Genomic DNA, 13,136 nt, shown 5'->3' on the forward strand with positions numbered 1-13,136 from the left:
TCTGCATTTCCCGGAGGGGTAGAATTGCAAGGTATCCATCGTCCATCTTTTTAGCACTGCTACTTGAAGCCCACTATAGCGCAAATGCTTACACATTCATAGGCCAATAGTAATATAATAATAGACAATAAAAATATAATCCAAGCAACACAGTGCTTCCAAATCTTGTTTTTCTTTCCTTACACGTTCATTGCTCATACATAAAGGATGAGTGAGTGTGTAACCATCAGTTCAGCCAGTGTTGAAAGTGCAGAGAAAACATAAATATCGTAGAACTAACAGGAGAGTGAGAAGATCCTATGAAACTTGAGAAATCATTGGTGGACTAAACATATGACATGACAGGTCGCCCTCACTGCTGCTGAAAGTGGCACACTTTTGCCCAACGGCATGCCATTAAATGGCAGCAGCGGGAAGAATGCCAGAGTGCACAGAAAAAAAATGTATCTGAAAAGCAGTTTCTTCAAAAAACATAACAAAACAACAACAAAAAAAACCAAACAATCTGCATCAGAGACAAAAACTGGCTAAGAAAACAACCAGGTTACAGAAATAAGTTTAATGTTCATTTCTGTCAGAGGGATGTGGACTCAGTCACTGGATTAAAATCCCATTCAGTCAAATATTAGTTTTTATCACCATGGTAGCTTTACTCATCCCTATTTCCTACAGAAATAATGACAGTCAGGTAGATATTTATAGACATTTACCTCCAACATCATTGTTGCTCAGTGGAACTGTGCTGTACTATAAACACACAGTGACGCTGAATTCAACCAAAATAGGAAACTAATAAAGTACATCAGCTCCTTGGCTGCCAACAAGTGATGTATCACCTGACTTGTGGCTAGAATTAGCTAAAAAGCTAAAATAAGCTAATATTCTCCAGTGATTAGCTTATGTTCTTGGTGCTGTTGAGAGAACAAAGGTGGATAAGCAAACGCTTTTTAAGTCACATAAATAACCTCGCATTATCAGAGCAATTTTTACATTTGCTTGCCAATGTTTCAGGTAAAATGTGTTTTAAATCAGCACCACAGATATGTATCATGAAGTTACCTCTTTGTCTTCTTTCAGGGACAGCTACAAAAGTTTTATACATTAATGACGAGCAGCGCTGCTGAAGCATGCAACACCTTTGTGTGCCTGCACTGTAACATCTAGAACTGGACATTTAAACCTGTTTTTGTTGTAACCTATACTGTCATCAGTAGACAAGTTTGTACAGACAAGTTTACAGTAGTTTTATTCCTACTATTACTCTGATGAAATTTAGGCATGCTTTAGCACTTGCCAATGATTGAAAATCCCCGAACTAATAATAGCAGATGAGTGTGTTTACTTGCAGGTTGAGGAAACGACATCATCCTGCAGAAGGTAGCCTCATCGAATTCATCAGGATTATTGATCTTGATCAGTCGACATCTCTTCAGGTGGCGAGTAAGATGCTGAGGTTGAGGATGGAAAAGTCCAGATCGAAGCTGAACCTGAGGGTATCCTTACACTCCTTGATGACAATTTTGAGTAAGATCACGTAATGGAAAGAGATGCGGACAATGAAGTCATAAATTATGATGTCTGGCTCAGTGAGGACTCTGGATATTACTCACTAAATGAGGATGAGAGGTCTAATTTTGGTCTTCTCTCATACAGCAGTTAGCATGAGACATTTTTTGGCAGGGTTATGAGATTGCTGTGACCATCTTGTCGATGCTCCACATGTACTTGTTCTACTTGCAACATGTAACATGTAAAGGATAATGGGCAACATGTTCTACACCAAGAACCTTCAGTCACTCAGAGGTTAGAAGAGGCTGCTCCCTCAACCTCAGGCATCAGCACCACCACAAAGAGGAACAGGGAAGAGAGCTGTCCTGAGCAGGTAAATAGGTGTGAAAAAATATAGAGAGCTGATGAACAACCCGAGAAGTCTCTAACCATCGACTTCAGGGCTCAGCTCTTCAGCCAGGAGAAATGTGGACAGGAACTACTAGGAGTCAGCATTCTCCACATGAGGCATCAGCTTCCATAGGAATGGAAATGGAAAGTCATAGCGAGTCAGCTCCTTTAACTTTACGTTTAAACTCCACTTTTAGTCCTCACAGAAGACTCTGCAAGATGTCTTTTGGGCGCTCATTGTGGGACAATGACAGGAACTCCTGTTGGTACCTGACAACGCCGTTTACTGCAGGATACAGAAACTATGACACCTTTGTCTGTGAAGGTATAGTTTAAAATTTGGTAGCCTTAGCTTCTGGCAGGGCTAGTATAAATTTGGTAGCCTTATGTATGGCAGAGCTAATAAAGCACTTGTTAGTGACTTGCACCTGGGGTTTTCTGTACATATCTGAGAGTTGGATTGTTTAAAACTGATGCAGAAAATGTTACTGACTGTAAGGCAAAAGTGAAGTATATTAGAAGAATCCTGATGGATTTTCATTTGTTTTATTTTTTGCTGAGTGATGCTTGATGGTAGCAGCAGACAGAAATACAAGTGCTTTTTTGTATAGTTTATTAACTTACTCTTTGTATTGTGATATTATTCTGTTATTATATGTTACCTTATATATGTAATCAAAGTAGTTGAATTAGAATACTGCTGTAGATCATATTATACCCTTTAAAATAGAGTGTGTGATCTGTATGTAGTTTAGTTCTCATTATACTTTTGAGTTAACAGAACATATTCACATATTAGTTCATTAGATAAATGTGCATCACTCTGTATCCTTGATCTGCTGGGAATGTGTTACACTGTTTTCTTGACATGCTTAATTGTTGAATCATGAAGAGAAGGTTGTAAGCAGGAGACTCTGTGTCTAAAGACAGGGGAGATAGATAGACCACATTCCACACCCCCACCTTACAGAAAGCAGAGAAACAACTGCCGAGGTCATAACTTAGGCGCTGTAACAGAGAAAAAATGTGATGTTTTGGCTTTTACGACTAGCTGGGGGCCACTAGAGACTATAAAAAGCTGAGCAACCCGTCACCATTTTGAGACATGTGCCTGACCCTCTGGTAGCATCTCTCCCGTCCGGACGTTGTAATGCTCTGACTGTTGAATTGTATGGAAATAAATGATTGTTGATTGAGCATTTATACACCGAGTATTGTCCCTCCTTCAGCCCAAAGATTCAAAGAACTGCGTGTTTTCAACAACTTGGTGCCGTGACCCGGATCTTTGGTGTGCTGAGGAGGTGTAGATTTGGCCTTTGGTGAGATCGTGGGGCAAAGTGAACAGAAGGCCGGCCTAAAACAGAAAGGTAAGCACAGCCTGTTGTATTATAAATACCAAATGTGCATATTGGGCTTTCCAAATTAATCTGTTCGCTGAGTCACATGTATTTTCACAGTAAATTTGTCGGTGTCTGGTTTTTGGCGCAAGATACTAACAACATAAGTTGAGGCTGAATTCCAGGGTGTTAAATAAACTGCTTCTACCGAGATACTAATAACATACTACGTTGGTCTAGATTGCAGTAATCTGCCTCTACCGAGATACTAATAACATACTACGTTGGACTAGAGTGCAGCCACTTTACCTTCCACATTTAATTTTGTCTAATACTGGCTTCTGTAGCAATAATACGTTAGAATTTATTCTGAAGACGCGGCCATAAGTTCAGTACATTGAAGTCGAGGTTTGTTTATTTTGTTTATGGTGTCAGTGACGTCCTGGCTTTTGCCGGCTATGAAATAGAAGTTGATTTAAGGACAAGCAGATACTGGCTTCACGGTGCAGTTGGACGCTGGCAACGCGAGAGCGAAACACGTCCGTAGGTTTGGTTTATGATACGGCGTGTTCCGGTGGTGCGGCCGTGAAGTGCAGTAGTGGTTGGTGCTAATTTTAGTACATTTGAGAGAGGTTTTGACGGTGGTTTGTGGCGTCAGTCGAGTATAAAGGGCTGCGGCCATAATACAAAGTAAAAATTTAAGTACAGAGCAACACCTGGTTTATGATGTCAGGTATAACTTCGGGGATGCAAGCATCACTTTTATGATGCGACTTTGCCCCGTGGTGGCGGTCATAATCGCAGAGAAAAGGGTATTTTGGTCTATGGTGCAGTGTGCTTTAAGAAGATCTAATAGTTGAGCTCAGAGGTTTCTGTGTAAAATTCCCGCTGAGGAAAAGTGTTGTGTGTGAGTGTCAAAGCGCGCTCTGGGTGAGAGAGTGTGTGTGAAGCTGCGAGGCGCGCTCTGGGTGCTGTCTTGTGGGTGAAGCGCGCACTGAGTGAGAGTGTGAGTGAGGCGCGCTCTGAGTGTGTTTTTGTGTGGAGTGTGAAGCGTGAACACAGTGACAGTGACGGTTAATGTGTTTGAATAGGAGGACATTAGAGCAAATACACATTTTAGGATCAAAGGTTGATGCCTAGTGTACCTGTGGAACTTTGCCTATGGAGTAGCGACCCTCCTGTCCGTGGACGCGTGGCCAGGACCGGCGTTGTCCGGGTGCTGAGGTGGTGACTTGGGGAGGTGAGGGCCCCCGCATAGCCACGGAAATAACACTGGAACGGCCGTGTAATCACGGGTTCACATTTATTTCCGGACTAGAACAAGACACATTTTGCGAACAAACGTTGAGTCTAGATTAGTAAAGAAATATAAAAAGGTTGAATTCCTCGTTTCAGCGGTTGAAATTGTTGTGTGCCTGTCCCCTGACGAGTGTGAAATTAAAATAAAGAGGGAATTTGGAGCCACATAGAGATAGACGGGCATAATTGGGTGTATTACTCTGTGGTGTAATAAAAATAAAAAGGAGAGATAGTAAGAGGTGTGCAGTGGAGAATTATGGAGGAGTAGAGAGAGGAATGTGTTGGGAGACTGGCGTACAGTTTACGCTGTCAAGGTAGGCGTGTTGCCTGCTTATCGGTTTAAAAGTGATGAAAATGAAATTAAAATAAATCTCTTAGTGTGTTAATACAGGAAGCTGTGGACCTGGACCAACTGCCCCCACAAGCACAGCGGCCGAAGCAAAATTATAGGTAATGGGAACCACACCCAGCACGAATCAGCAGCTGTGAAAAAGACAGCAGCGAGGAGAGAATTAGAGGAGAAATTAAGAGAAGTTTTAACACATAAAATTGGGGCCAACGGACTTGTGGAGGTTGGGAAGGCGTCCGGAGCATCACAACAAAAAGGTGAAACAAAAACACACACAAGCAGAGAAATCTGAGAGAAAGGCTCCTTTTAAGGTAACGCCTAGTTTGAGAAAAGATAAAACTAACCTGCTTTTATACAAATGCACATACACGCAATGAAGAAACAGCTTACACTCATGAACACGTGAAGATTTTCCAGCAAGGTTAAAGAAAAATTAACATACTTAAATGATGAAGTCTATACATTACTGACAAAGAAACCCTCTGGGTTGCAGGACAACAATTTAACTAAAAAAAAAAAAAAAAAAAGGAACACTGGTCTAACCAACCAGGCAAGACACAACAAATTTAGTGGTTAAAAGATTCAAATTGTGACATGTTTTCTGTTGACTGATTAATAAAAGTGATTACTGAATGAAAGAAAGTTCCTTTTTGGGCTTTTAAACATGATCTTAAGAATTTTAACATATACCGGTGTTGTCCTGTCAACTTGGTGGGTTAGGAGTTGATTATATCGGGAGACAAAAAACAAAAAAAGGGGGAGAGAAGGCTGACACAGGGCCTGGCCCCATTGCCTCCCCTCTGAATAACACAGCCAACACAACAACATTTTCCTGTTCGTTTGTTTTTGTTTTTTGTTTGTTTTTGTTTTGTTTTGTTTTTGTTTTTTCTATACATATTTAATTACAGGCTGCTTTGCCGGCCCTGAAAGCCGAGGCTGACTGGACTCCTGCTCTCCCCCATACGTGACACTGACCAAATGCTGCAACAGCTGGACCCACAACAACGACCTGAGAATGTCAACAGACCTGCAGGAATGTGATCTCAGGCAGCCGAGACGGAGAGCACTAAACCTAAGGCCCATTTCACTACACGGGGGAAAAATTCCCAGACTGCGTCAGCTGACAGAGCTGTGACGAGACGCCCGCCAAGCCCGAATGAAAAGTAAGGCCGAGCGAAAGAATGCTGACCTTGATAACTTTGCATTCACATTGTGCAGGACAGTGATGGACCAACACGGATGATCGGGTGGCGAAAAAGGGCGTGACCGAGACAAGAGGAGTAACTGAGGACAGAAGGCACCTCAGAATGGACAAAAACACAGAAGAAGATGCAGGTGTCACCTGCGGTGAACATCGACACTGGAGAAAGGACTGCCCCAATTGGGGTCAGAACCAGGATGGACTGAATTTTGAGCAGCAGCAGCAGCAATGGTCGCAAACAAACTGAAAAAGGAGGGGGGCAGGACCCCAGGACATGCTTCAGGCCGTGGTTTACCCAGAACACCAGAACAGGAAAGTGATGAACACAAACACCCACACAAACACACACATCTACATGCACTGACTCAGAATGAAGAGAAACACATACACACACACACACCCACACACACACACACGGGAATGTTGATTCACTGAGAAGTGATGCACACACATACACATGCACACGCTTGTGCAATGAAGAGTGATCCACACGCACACACACATACACGCTGATGCAATGAAGAATGCTTTGCTTATGCTGATATGCAAAATGCTGCACACAAACATCCCAATGCATAATTTTTATGAGGAGCCATTGATTACTTAGAATGTGTTATATGTCACCTAGAAGGCATTTATGTAGATTTTAGGAATAAGCTCTAAAACGGTTTGGTTATGAAAACAATGTCTGTGCGTGATGTCTGTTTATGGCTCAAGGCCTTGACTGAATTCTTTGCTGTGCTTCACACAGCCCTGATGAGGAACAGTGGCACAGAATGAAAATGATGAATTAATAGTGTAAGTTTTAGGTCGGAGTACGGCATTTTCTGTGATTGAGTTTTAATTCAAGGAGGAACAAAAGGTGTTACGGCACCTGAGGTTCTCATTCCCACACAATATTGTCCCGGCAGGAAGAAAAATGTTCCTGTGAATTTCTGGTTGATTGTTTGGTTTTGTTTAGCGCTAGCTTGATTTTATCAGTGAGCTTTGGCTTGTGTTCTTTCTCGTAAGCGAGAGAGGGATAGTTTTATGCTTGGACATGTCTGCAACGGGCCCTAGTTTGTGTTATTTTAGTAGTATTTTGTTGGTTATGTCTGTTTTCGTTTTTGTTACAGTGCACTGGAGAAAAAAACATCTGAGAGGTGTGATCCACCGGTGGTGATATGGTGATATGTTGATATTTTGTGAGTTCATGATTTAACAATCAGCTCTTTAAACCAGGCCTGAAAGATTGAAATTTAAAGCGCTATGAAATATTCTTACAAAAACAGTTGCAAAGTGTGCTTCTCCATGATTGTAATTGGCTTGGGAGAAATTCACTTATAGGGAACACTGAGAAGTTCTGAGTCTAAAAGGATTGCACCGAGTCAATCCGGCCCAAAAAACAACAAGGAATTGTTTTCCTTTAAAATGATGACGTCATCTTGCTGGTGATGGACGCTCGAATAGGTTGCGCGGGAGACTCCATTATCAGCAACATCTGGTATGAATGTGTATGGAGGTATGCATGTGAATGGACTGTGATGGACTGACGACTAAAAGTTTTGACTGACTTGATACTGAGACAATGACTGCACCCACTTTAGGATTAGTAAATGCCAATAAACAATTCACCCAGCCGACAAGAGAAGGGTGGATGCTTCGCTTTGTTTTGTTTTGTTTTTTCAGGAGCAGGAGGATAAGAGAGACTGGAGGAGGAGACTCTAGCTTCACATAAGTATGAACTGCAGACTGAACACTGTGGTTGCTGATTTTGAGTTACTGACGTTTGCATCAAGAAAACTGTGCTATATTAACTGTGTTTTGATTAAGGTATCATGTTATATTATTGGGAATGCCAAATGCTACAGTGGAGAAGACTTTGGATATCACTCATGACTGGAATATGTTACTATTAACCACAGCAGGCCACTGTAAAGAAGTCAATTAAATTTTATAGAGGAAAATCGCCAAAATTGAACAATACCTATGAATGACTGGCCACATTCAGAATAGAGATATGCAATAATAAACATTGGTCCACATGATTTAGGTTCTCACTTGAAATAGTAAGTTATTAAATGTAGAATATAATCGACAGGGACATTTGATAGGATGTGGTACTGCAAAAGAACAAGAGCAAAGTAAATAAAGAAAATATTGTGTTTAGTTTGGATAAATTCAAATTAAAATGTACCATTACACTCAGAGGATCAATATGGAATAAAACATATGCAAAATTTGTAGGAAGTACATGACTGATAACTGTTCTGTCCTGAGCGTTTGTTTCTAGAGCACCCACTTGACCACACCAACAGTTTCTCGCCACCGAGGAGGGGTACTTGCAAAAAGAATAAAATAAAAATCTGAGTTTAACAAAACATTTTAAATGTAAATATCAGGCTTACCTTTCTTTTTCCATGAAATGTGCTTGTGGGCACGCCAGCCATTTTGAAAAGGTGGGCAAAACAATTGGCAAGGCCACACCCCCACACATGTGATATAATTTTAAAGGTACTGTTGCCCTCTCTAAGAAACATCAGGACTTAGAGGAGTGGCAAGTAGAGTATGCGAGCTACAAGCAAAAACTAAAATGTGTACTACAGTGTGCAAAAATGAAATACTGGGTCATCAGGGGGACATGAGGGACATTTATAAAACTAAAAGTCCCACTAACCTTAAAGTGCACTTGAAAAGCCCACACAAGAAGGTTAACCTAGCTTACCTAGAAGACCTCATCAGGGGGAGCACACTCCCCCTCCTTGAAGAGCTCACCCACTCAACCCGCATCCCCAGAAAACAGCTAACCCCAGATAAGGCAGCGTGATGGATCCCGAGACAACAGGACTGGGACATCTAAATAAAGGTGTGAAACAATCGCCTTCAAAAGGTTATCAATTCACTTGAACCAAAATTAGGACCACACGGTGCGGCAAGAGTTAATAGTTATTAGTCTCAACACCCAAGGATAACCAGAAGAGCATGACTGATATGGTGGGACTGGGATTTTGTTACACTTAATTTTTGCAAAACACAAATAAAACTAAATTGAAACTAAGGATTTTCAGAAAATAAAAACTACACTAAACTAGCAAAGAATTGGTAAAAACTAATAAAAACTGATGAAAATTGCAAAACTATTACAACCCTGGTGCAGAGATTGGCAAATCTGACCAGGAAACGTTATAAAATGGATTGTCAGGAAAGTCAGCGTTAAAGCCACATTTGACAGTCCATACTAGGATGGCATTGGACATCTTCGGGGCAGAAAAGGGTTGGTGTGACCAAGGTGTGGTTTGGCTTGTTGTATGTACATTTCAAAATGTTACAGCTCTGGATGGACCAGTTACCAGGGCATGGAAGGATGACAGACTTTATTACATGAGGAGAAGGGACATTTTCGGGATCGAAGATCCTCAGGGATGACAAGGCTGGAGCAACGGTACTCGAGAGAAGAATTTTTGATACTTTCTGAGATATGATGTCACTAACCTTCTCTTTTAATTGTCTAGCTCCAATGAATTGACACATGGGAGTGTGTCAAAAAGGGGGAGTTGAGTTTGAACATCAAACAATGGTGATATGAAAATTTCTATGACTTTATTTGTGTGTTTAATAATTTAGCTATGGTAAAACTTAAGCTTATAATGTGTTAGACTTAGAAAGGGTTCACTAATTTTTGATTTCTTTTACACACACATAGATTATGATTAGAATAAGTCCTGAACATAATATTTTAAACCAAATTTGAATCATTAGAAGAACAATGGATAACAATATTAGATTATCAAGGCTAGGGAGAGAGGTGTTTTGGTTTTCTGTCTCTTGCAGAGAAAGGAACAGACACCAGACGGGGACCCGGAGATGTGAGGACCCTTCACAGCAGGGACAGATGTAGGGACTGCCGAGACAGCAACTGGGGTCAAGTGTCATGACGTTTGGGCTCCTGGAGAAGATGGATCCCACAAACACAGCAATAACCATGAAGGGGTTGGCGAAAACCAGGAACACCAGCCCAACGAGGTTCGAGAGGCTCTTGGCAAAAAGGGGGACACGCCGGTGAACCCAAAACACACAGATCCTTGTTTGAAATCGGGGCAGAATAATCCCCAGAACTGTGCAATGACTAAAGGGTGGTCTAACCCCGGAGGTCGAAGAAAGAAGCTGAGAATCACCCAACTGGAAGACACTGGTAGCTGCAGCAATAAAAATAAAGGTTAAAAGCTCCTTAGACAGAGGTTCTAGTCTAAGTACATTTGAAAGGTATAAGGGGGCATTAAAATGGGAGAGGAAAACTGGAGCACCAAAATAAAGCTGTGGGAAAATGGGGAGTGATGGGAGTGTCATCTGTAACTGCTGTTATGGTTGTAAATCTAACTTTGCTTGCATCTGAACTGCGTGAACACAGAGGTCATCCCCCATATGGTCCACCCGTTAAAGGGGGACAGAGGGCCTCAGGATCAAGAAAACTTGGACCTTGCAACGCTGAAGTGCTTGTTATTAGTGATCTCTTTAATGAGAGATCAAAAGAGGGTATTGTGATATTATTCTGTTATTATATGTTACCTTATATATGTAATCAAAGTAGTTGAATTAGAATACTGCTGTAGATCATATTATACCCTTTAAAATAGAGTGTGTGATCTGTATGTAGTTTAGTTCTCATTATACTTTTGAGTTAACAGAACATATTCACATATTAGTTCATTAGATAAATGTGCATCACTCTGTATCCTTGATCTGCTGGGAATGTGTGACACTGTTTTCTTGACATGCTTAATTGTTGAATCATGAAGAGAAGGTTGTAAGCAGGAGACTCTGTGTCTAAAGACAGGGGAGATAGATAGACCACATTCCACACCCCCACCTTACAGAAAGCAGAGAAACAACTGCCGAGGTCATAACTTAGGCGCTGTAACAGAGAAAAAATGTGATGTTTTGGCTTTTACGACTAGCTGGGGGCCACTAGAGACTATAAAAAGCTGAGCAACCCGTCACCATTTTGAGACATGTGCCTGACCCTCTGGTAGCATCTCTCCCGTCCGGACGTTGTAATGCTCTGACTGTTGAATTGTATGGAAATAAATGATTGTTGATTGAGCATTTATACACCGAGTATTGTCCCTCCTTCAGCCCAAAGATTCAAAGAACTGCGTGTTTTCAACAGTATTTAAGGAGTGGGCAGCCACCAATCTAACGCTCGGTGTGTGTAGGGACAGTACCTTGCTCAGGTACCTCAGGGTAGCCATTCGGTAGATTTGAACCCCGGACCTTCCGATCATGGGACAAATTGGGGCGATCATGGCTCAAGAGTTGGGAGTTCGCCTTGTAATCAGAAGGTTGCTGGTTTGAGCCCCAGCTTGGACAGTCTCGGTCGTTGTGTCCTTGGGCAAGACACGTCACCCGTTGCCTACTGGTGGTGTTCAGAGGGCCCGGTGGCGCCAGTGTCTAGCAGCCTCGCCTCTGTCAGTGTGCCCCAGGGTGGTTGCCATCACCAGTGTGTGAATGTGTGTGTGAGTGGGTGGATGACTGGTTGTGTAAAGCACTTTGGGCCCCCTTAGGGACTAGAAAAGCGCTATACAAATACAGACCATTTACCAAACGATCTACCTGCTGAGCTGTTGCCTCCTAGTGGTGCTTGTTTTGCGCCTTTAGATGATCACACAAAGAAAGCAGCAGTGCAGAAGAATGAGTCTCAGTTTACAGCAGTTGTGACAGATGATAATTGAGGCAAAGCATTTTGTGTTTATTTATAGCTTGCATGTGCACAAATAAGTACTGGAATAACAAGCAGCTGCTTTTCCTGTTTAATTAATTTTCAAGATTAATTAAGAGAAATGAACTCTGCAACACAATACCATGAAGTTTTGTGCAGCATAACAGTTTCTGAAGTAGCAATGTCGTTGCAAGTGTGTCAGTGCGTCAGTATAATCTTATGGGCATATAATCTGTCGTTATATTCACAAGAATGTTGTGTCTTGTGTGAAAAATTACACTACCTAGTGGACACTAGAGGAATAAAAAATAATTGGCAGAGAAGCAATGCAATGGTCACATGTGTCTGTGTGCTGCAGTCAGCAATAAAGTTATGCTGCCACCACGGTCTGCTTCTTATAAACACCAGAAACACTACATCTGTTTTTCCTTACTGTGCGCTCAACTTGTCAATCAGACAAAAAATAGAAAAACAAAAAAGCATCTCTGCTTCGTACAAAGACATCCATTTATCAAGTCTGCAGACTGTCCTAAAAGTTGTTTTTATACTTACAAGAAAATCTGTCTACTAAAGAGAAAAATCAGGTTTTCATGTTAAACAATAAATTTTATTCTCAGGATCCACTGTTTGCCTCTGACTGACTAACATATTTCCTTTATATACGCAGTCTAATCTTTTTAAATGATTATTTGCCTTCTTTCTGCTCGGTTTCTCTGACACCACATCAAATGGATCCAACTCTGTCTTGACATCATTAGACTTTTGTCTATCCTCCGTAGCTCTTCTTTCTCAGCCTTTGCTTTAATCTTGTGAAAAAAATGTCCTTCCCCATGCTATTGTTTCCCCATCAGTTTATGCCTAATAATCAAAAACATCAAGTGACTCCTCTCTGTGGGTTCGCCTCTGACCACAGACCCCCCCAATCATATGACATTAACAGCAAACTGTCTTTCTACATCTCTTGTTGGTCTTGTGACGTGGAAATGTTCTGCCTGAAATGCCCACTTAGCTTCTCAGACTGAACTGAGTGCAGTTTCTTGTTCACACACAGGGTGCCACTGAAATCCCTTTGAAGGTAACCTGTTTAGCCTCTGCTACATTTACCTCGGTCTTTGGGTCGACCCTGAACTGCCCGCACATTTATACGCCGCTAAACTCACTTTATTACTCCCTGTGCTGTTTTCTAATTCTAGTTGGGTCTTTGTAGCAAATTCTTCTATCTAAGGTTAGAGTGGGGTGACCTGTGATCTTCACACTCACCTTCATTTTGAGTGCCATGGATGTTGGAGTGGTTTTGTCCACTCCAACATTCGTGACTCCTACTTCCAAGTCAGTCGCTGTTTCTCCTAGCTCCTA

At 41.6% G+C, this 13,136-nt stretch overlaps 1 long non-coding RNA gene across 1 annotated transcript; it reads left to right on the forward strand.

Annotated features, from left to right (window-relative positions):
- The first annotated feature begins 2,534 nt into the window (after nucleotides 1-2,534).
- LOC308404984 lies at nucleotides 2,535-11,171 on the forward strand. Its single transcript, XR_013973244.1, has 2 exons — nucleotides 2,535-3,266; nucleotides 6,103-11,171. It is a non-coding gene; the product is annotated as an uncharacterized lncRNA (long non-coding RNA).
- The last annotated feature ends 1,965 nt before the right edge of the window (nucleotides 11,172-13,136 follow it).

Source organism: Rhamphochromis sp. 'chilingali' (assembly GCF_963969265.1).
Source record: "Rhamphochromis sp. 'chilingali' genome assembly, chromosome: 11".
Taxonomy (NCBI): Eukaryota; Metazoa; Chordata; class Actinopteri; order Cichliformes; family Cichlidae; genus Rhamphochromis; species Rhamphochromis sp. 'chilingali'.